Here is an 8370-nt window from a genome sequence, read left to right as displayed (position 1 = left end):
ATGACCGTATGTCGACGATGCAATGACGATGATGGTATGACAACCGCGATATAATCCCAATGGAATGACGACAGCATGATTACGGTGTAGTGACGTCGATGGAACTGCGAAGGTGGTATAACGATGAGTGTACGGCGACAATTTGATGACGTTGCTGCAATGATGAAGATGGTACATCAGCGTTACCAGAATTATATGAATAAAACGGAATCATCATCACTGCGTGACGATGATGGAGCTGATATGACCCCGAGGACATGCGTAGTATCTCAACTTAGTAGAAAACAATTGGGTCACATGGCGTAAGACAGATAGATAGATCGATCGATAGATAGATAGATAGATAGATATATAGATAGATAGATAGATATATAGATAGATAAAGAAGTGCCTGAAATAGGCAAAGAATGCCGATAACATTAAAAAGCGGGGTAACAGTGGGCACGCTTGATCACTGCAATGTACCGTTTTCTCCGTGGCCGAAGAGCGCCGCTAATATGCACTAATCTATGCAGCCTACAGTTTTTATAGTCTTCAGTCTTAAGGGTGCAGTTTTTATCGTTTTTAGTATTTTAGAGTTGCAAACAGCATGTCCGTGCCTAATCCGGGCCTGACTCGACCCGAGCCCGAAGCTCCGCATTGAGGTGCATTAAGTTAAACTTGGGACGTATCTTTGCAGTACCAATCTCTTAGTGCGATTAGCATTATTTGCCTGCTTCAGGAGTATTGAGCCCGTCTACCTATCGTATCTACCTGTCTAGACTCCTTCGCCGACACGCTCCGCCTGCTTGCTCGGCAGTGCGCCACGTCGCGATGGAAAGAGCCACATTTAAGAAATTCTCGACTGTACTCCCTTGATCCCACATTATGCCTTCGAGCACCATCACAGCTTCGCCGTGGAGATGCCACGCTTTTGTATCGACTATGGTTGGGTGTTGCCTTTACCAAAGCCTATGCGTTCCGCATAGGGATGACCGACACCGCAGGCTGTGACCCCTGCGGCCATGAAGAATCGATTGACCATATTTTGTGCGCCTGCCCGCAGTACAGTCCACAGAGGGAATGCCTTCGCCACAAACTTGACCAGCTCGACGACCAACCGCTATCGGAAAAAAGAATTCTACACCATCGAAGGGACCTAACGTCACAGAAGAAGGCCATGCACGACTTTTGTGATCTACTGGCCTTTGTGAGCGTCTTTAACTGGGACGCCTTTTGTGTGTGTGTGTCTCCGTGTGTGCGTGTTTTTGTCTTTCTTTAGCGCTTTCCTCTCTGTCCTGTTTCTAACCCCTATCTCCGATCCCCAGTGTAGGGCACCAAACCGGAGACTCATATCTGGTTAACCTCCCTGCCTTTACTCTTCATCTCTCTCTTCGCCGACACAATGGCGAAAGTTGTCTAGAACTTTGGGCAATTAGGTCATGGTCATGAGGCCGTCATGGTAGCTCAACCATCGTCATTTAAGCTTTGTTATCTGACTATCGTCATGCCGTCGTCGTCACGCCTTTTACGCCCACTCAGTGGGCCAAGTTGTCTAAAAGCTCGGGTGTATACTCGTGGTGGTGATGCCGCCGTACTCATTGCAGCATCGTCATTACAGCTTCCTCAACCGTCTCTCGTCATGTCGCCGTCGTCAAGCCATCGTCGTGACACAGTCGTCGTTACCCCATTGTTGTCATACGCTCGTGGTCGTCCGATTGTCCTCATACCTTTTCGCGCCATCGTCGTCGTTGTGTCGTGGTTATACAGTCGTCGACATGCATTCGTCCTCATATTGTGATCGGGATGCCGTCGCGGTCGTTCTATCACCTTCGTTCAAACATCGTCATCGAACTCTCCTCATGCCGCGTTGTCACACAGTCGTCGTCATACCGTTCTAATCATGCCGTCGTCTTCACGCTGTCGTTTTACCATCGTCATCACTTCAGTCATCGTACTGCTTTCGTCGTTCCATCGACGTCAATCCGTCTTCGTGATTCTATCGTAATTATGCTGTCGTCATTCAATCGCGATCGTGCAAGGGCTGTCGTGCCATCGTTGTCGTGCCATCGTTGTCATGCCGTCGTCGTCATGCGCTCATCGCCATCCAATTGTCCTCATGTTGGAGTCATCACGCTGTCGTCGTTACACCAACGTCATCATTAAAGAATGGTGACATGTAATCATCCCGTTGTCGTCATACCACCTTTGTCATTCCATCGACGTCATTCCTTCTGTTATTCCATAGTCGTTAGTGCGTCGGCTTCATACACTCTTAAACAAATGCACACCCTTTGGGCTGTGTATTTGCCATATGTATACAACACTAATCGTCGTCTGTCTTGCTCGCGTTTTCTTCTTGAAAGCGCTGCGCTCGCTACTTTCCTGTCGTGAATACTATGTCCCGCTGATAACGCGCATGCTCGCGTTACTGTGCTCGCAGCGTTAAAGAAACGAAATGCGGAAAACACAGATGACGATTATTGTTGTGTGGCAAGATACGACCCAAAGGGTGTAATTAAGAGTGTGCTGTCGTCCTCACGCCGCCGTGTTCAAGCCTTACTATGGCAAGGGAATACTATACCAACATGACAGGACACACGATTAGGCCACACATAAACAAACCAACGGAAGTCTGAGAATGACAACTACACATGCTAAAGAAACGCAATTTAGGAATACCTTTGACAGACTGAGGTACAGGAAAAGACGTGAAAGCACGAATTTTCTCCGGGTATGGTTGAATACCGGAAGCGTTGACGAGGTGGCCCAGCACTGTAATCTGCCGACGACCGAAGTGACACTTCGCTGAATTTAGCTGTAGCCCAGCCTCGCAGAAGACTTGAAGAACAGCTGATAAGCGCTCAAGGTGTGTCTCAAATGTAGGTGAAAATGCGAGAACGTCGTTTAGGTAGCAGAGGCATGTTGACAATTTGAACCTTTGAAGTAGAGTCCATCATACGTTCGAACGTTGCTTGGGCGTTGCGTAGACCGAATGACATAACTTTGAATTGATATAGGCCATCAGAGGTGACGAACGCGATCTTCTCTTGGTCCTTTTCATCCACAGAAATTTGCCAATAACGAGACCGAAGGTTTGATGAAAAGTATTTGGCACCGTGGAGACAATCGAGGGCGTCGTCAATGCGAGGCAAAGGGGTAGACGTCTTTCTTGGTAATGCGGTTTAGATGAGGATAATCTACGCAGAGACGCCATGTGCCATCTTTCTTTTCAACAAGTACCACGGGCGACGCCTTAGATGAGGATAATCTACGCAGAGACACCATGTGCCATCTTTCTTTTCAACAAGTACCACGGGCGACGCCCAAGGGCTCGACGAAGGTTCAACAATACCTTTGGCAAGCATCTTGTTCACTTCTTCTTGAATAACCTTACGCTCTGAAGCAGAAACTCGATATGACCGGCGATGAATAAGACTGGCATCACCAGTATTTATGTGATGCTTAACAATTGAAGTCCGGCCCGATTGGCGATTGTTGAGGTCGAAGATGTGGTAGGAACCCAAAAGGCGGCACAGAGCTGCTGCTTGTTCAGGCAATAGATCAGCAGCAATCATGGGACGAAATGTTGCGTATGGGCAAATAGCATCCTGTGGACATGGTGAAGAACCTGAGCAGACGTCAACTGAAAACGTCGTGACGTGGTGATCTCCGATAGCTCGGAGCGTTGCAACCGATATGCCTTGGGGTAGAACTTCCTTTGTCAGGCCAAAATTGACGACGGGGAGGCATGTCCGGTTGTCGGTGACGGTGACGACGGAGTGGGGCACAGTGATATCGCGCATCAAAAGGACATCAAGAACAGGTGTGGTGACGTAATCAACATCGGGCACAGGAAAAGATGATAGCAAATCGACAAAAGTCAAGGCTTTAGGCGGCAGGCGGACGAAGGCGATCGTACAAAAGTTGTTCGCCAGTTCGGCACGAATATGCGGGAGTAGAGGAAGTTCGAGGCAAAGGGTACCGGCAGAACAGTTGATCAAAGCTGAATGCGCCGTAAGAAACTCGAGTCCGAGGATTAGGGCATAGGGACAATTGGTCAGCGCTGCAAAAAGAACAGGCACGTGGCGGTCGGTGATAGTGATACGCGAAGTACACATTCCAGTGGCGTCAACAGTGCTACCACCGGCCACGCGTACGGCTCGAGTAGTAGGAGGCGTGAAAACCTTCCTCAGTCGACGACGGAGGTTACAACTCATTATGGGCACCTGGGTTCTAGCATCTAATAACGTCGTCAAAGGGACACCGTCGACGTGAACATCAAGCAAGTTCTGGTTCGTTGGGAGCGTCAATGGAGGATTTCTACACGACGAAGATAATACGCATGGTCTAGTTTTCCGTCCGGGAGGGTCAATAATTGGTCGGCGACGAAAAGTGGCGCAGCTGGGGCGACGGGGACCGATGGCGCTGAGGTGACGGCGAGCGTGCAAGACGACTGTCACCGACGGATACGCCTGAGGTAGGAGGCATACGGCGTGGCGAGTAACGGCGCGGGTCGGCCTATGGGCGAGGAGACGGGGGAAAAGGAGCTCGAGTACGGCGACGTCCAGGAGGTGCGGCATTGGCGAGCAACGTGGCCAATGTGGAGGCAACGGAAGCAAATGGGCTTGTCGTCCGGAGTCCTCCACTCGGTAGGGTTGCGGTATCTGGGAGGGGAATACCGATCGCTGTGAGGCGTAGGTGTCGCCACCGGTCGGGCGTCAGGTTGGGAGACGGAGCAGGCAGCAGGAAAACCGAGGTTGGCAAATTCTTGCCGCACAACTGCCCGAATGAGAGAGATCGCTGGGGCTGGTTGGTCAATAATGGGGTCAAGTGGGCATGGATGGAACAGCGCAGGACTTGTAGCCTCGAGCTCGCGGTGAAAAATACGGGTGACGCGCTCATTTAAGGGTAGTGAAGCGGTAAGTTCGATGCAACACGACGTCGCAGCCGTGTTAGGGAGCCGGGAGAACTGTGGAATGACGCGGCGGCTTTTGGCGAGCTCAAAGCGGCGACATTCCTTGACAATGACGTCGATGGTGGACACATTGTTGAAGACCAACAAGTTGAACGCATCGTCCGCGATCCTCATAAGTACGTGGCCGACTTTTCCAACATCGGCCATTTTGTCGCCGACTTTCCGGCAAAGAGCGAGCACGTCTCTTTGTATGTGCGAGAAATACTATTCAGTAGAAGACTGAACTGGGGTAGCAAGCTCTTTTCTAGCAGCCAGCTGCCGACCGTTGGGATTTCCAAAGAGGTTGGTCAGCTTCTCCTTGAAAGCATCCCGTCTAGGGATCTCGTCCTCGTGTGTCCGGAACCAGACACGAGGAGTTCCGCTCAAATAGAAGAGGACATTGGCTAGCATAATGGTAGGGTCTCAGCGGTTGTTTTGGCTAACACGCTCATGCAGGGTGAGCCAGTCATCAAATTCGACATTATCTTGGCCGGAAAATATGCCAGGATCGCGGGGGTTGGTAAGCGTAACGTACGTGGTTGGTGGGGTCGCAGGAGTAGAAGCAGATGAGGGGTCGTCACCGAGAGCCATTGCGGAATGCAGGACGGTGCGGCCGCTGCGGAACTCCGTGGCGAGGACGGGGAACGGCACCCTCCACCAAAATGTTACGCGAACGAAGGAATAAGAACTGGAGACTATTTACAAAGTGTATTTACAAAGGATAACTGAACCGCTGCCAGTTCAGCGACAGCTCGAGAGCCAGAGAGGGTTCGTCGTCGGGGCGCCCGCGTGCATCGGCCACAAGAAACACGCAACATGCATGTGTCAATGTGGTGCGTTGCTGCATGCTCGAATGATAAGTATTACTCTCGGCAGTCATCATGAGATGAGTTCTGCGGTAACATGTTTAAGTGTTGTTTTTTGTCAATAACAATTGTCGCTTGGAGACCTGCGGATGTGCTGTACCGCAGCAATCGTGATGTCTTTTACCGTTTCATCTCGGGGGCTCATATCTATATACATGGGAAATCGGCATTCCCTTTTCAGATCAACCACTGCGCCCAATATAATTAATTATGTTGAATTTAAAAGAAAACATTAATATGTAGTGATTTCAGAAAGCGATATTTTATTTAAGCTGTCTACTTTCTTTACGCCAAATAAAAAAATAAAAAATTTTCAATATACAGACCTTGACGTGTAGAACCCTACCCCAGTAACTAAACACGATGTCGCAATTCTCCAAACTGCGCTTCATAATACACCTAAAGCAGACAGCAACGGTATATCATACGCCACCCTGAAATATACCACTAATTAATTTGTTAATGTTGCATTAGCAACACCCTTCTAACATTGTAACATATTCACGTAAGTTGTAAATTCGTGCATAAAATTTGCTCGCTTTTGATACTCCAACGGATGCAGTTTATAGAAATGCGTATTTATTTTGCATGACTGAGTTGCTGATTTGTAAACTTTGTTTCTATTCTTTTCTACAAGATTACCGATTTTCTGCAATTGTTGTGAAAAATTCTGTTGTCTAAATCAAAATTATATTTACTGCAGTCACTGCAATTTAACTTTGCTTCTTAAATGCAACAAATTTGGTTCAACTCGGTTCGGCGGTTTTCGCATAAAAGCATTCCTCCGTTTTACATGTATTTGAGTAGCCGGCACGCGGATATCGGCTCGAGCTAAAGCTTCTTAACAATGGGTCACGCTGGTTCTATAGGAAACCCATGAAACAGAAGCCTGACGTATCCGCAAGTCCGTGGCCACCGGATTGCAAAAATAATAATAATAAAAAAACGCTAAAAAAACGTATTCAACGGAAGCCTCGCGGGAGCGGTTATCTCGGCCAGACAAGACTTCGGTGCCGACGTGCTGTCGGGCCAGGTGTCCAGCAAAATCGTCGATTTATTGCCAGCAAAGCAAGTAGTTAGCCGTCTTCGAGATAACGCTGATACATAAGCGCACTCGTTTTCCTGTACCAAGGGGAAGGGTACACCCTGAAGGAATTTTCAGGGTGTGCTTCTTTTTATTGTGTTTTCTTTAGTTGTGCGTCATGGCATAAGTCATGGCGCGATTTTCGAAATCTTTGAGGTTGATACGCCCCGTGGTGGCGAAAAAAAGGAAACTGAACGAAATGTCCCTAATTCCTGGGCATGCCGCCACCACGGGAGAGCTGAGGAAAGGAAAGGAGATACGAAAGCGCTTGGAACGCCGACAAAGAGAAGGCAGTGCGAACGTAGGCAGGGCAGACGTAGGTCAAAGTGTAGCATCTGATACGGGGTGTAGTTCGATCTAAGATAATAAACTTATTTTTTGCAAGTTGGCGGAGCGCTTAAGGCCTGCTTTACCTCCGCCGTGGGTCGGCCAGGTATTGCACTATCTTCGGGATCGGCCCACGTATGGGGAGAAATTTTCGATCTACACGGTTCGATAGACGCGCGCAATTCTTTCCAAAACGTATAGCCACGCACAGCTTCGCTGTAAAAAAAGAAAAAAGAAAAGAAAGGCAATGTAACACGTGCGGCATGCTCAGAGAGGTCCGTGTCTCAGACCATCTATGGTTTCCTTCGCGGCTGTCGCCAAAGATAATCGCGATGTCGTGCAATTGCGTGAAGGCAACGTACACGGGATTAATTTTCGGTGGAGGTCGACATAGGACTTTCGCGCTAAAACATATTGGAAACCTTCAGAGTGCCCTAAATAACGTAATTTACTAGTTTTTCTTCAACCCATATCGGTTTACTCGAGTTTACAAGAGGTTGCTCTATCATGACGCCTAGTTTGGTCACTTGGGAGCAAGACACTGCGTCGTCTTGACATTCGCCCCTGTGCTGACACTCGTTGTGAGGGCCGAAGTATCAGCGCAGCAGGCGAAGGTCAGAACCTCGCAGTGACCTTCTGCGTCATGACGTCACGTCACAGTAGAAACTAGGCTGGCTCTAACAAGGTATTGCTTAAAATTATTTAGGGCACTCCGAGGTTCGTCGGCGTACACTATGGTGGTCGAAAGTACCACGCCGGCGCGGCTTCCTCAGCCTTCTCCCAGGGCTATCCGACTGAGGCCCGGCAGCGGATCAATACAGGCTGATGACGGCGAGGCACAAGTTATGCGCTGCGACGCGTCCTCGTAACGAGCTCTGCGGCGCGCCATTTTCTGCGGAAGGGTACTATGCGGGCTCGTTAATTTCGGCACGCGTCTTCGCTGTGCGTTTCACCTGTTGCAAGGGTCGGTCGGCCTTTTGTTATGCGGGGCCATCTCCAGCTGCCCTTCGTGATGTGTCGCCCGAGCTGCGCTCTCCTAGGGCGCTGCTCCGACCGTAGCCTTTTTCCTTGATCCGTGCGACTGATCCTATTGAAGAACAAACTTCATCACGATAGTTATGGTAAAGGCCGAATGAAACGGAGAACCGCGATTTGCT

The 8370-nt window shown here is 49.3% G+C and overlaps 1 pseudogene; it reads left to right on the top strand.

The window, feature by feature from the left end:
• The first annotated feature begins 7198 nt into the window (after nucleotides 1–7198).
• LOC126536071 (U2 spliceosomal RNA) lies at nucleotides 7199–7353 on the top strand (annotated as a pseudogene).
• The last annotated feature ends 1017 nt before the right edge of the window (nucleotides 7354–8370 follow it).

The sequence above is a fragment of the Dermacentor andersoni genome, chromosome 4 (genome assembly GCF_023375885.2).
Source record: "Dermacentor andersoni chromosome 4, qqDerAnde1_hic_scaffold, whole genome shotgun sequence".
Lineage (NCBI taxonomy): Eukaryota > Metazoa > Arthropoda > Arachnida > Ixodida > Ixodidae > Dermacentor > Dermacentor andersoni.
The sequence above is the reverse complement of the archived record's forward strand: the minus strand, read 5'-3'. Positions and strand labels throughout refer to the sequence as shown.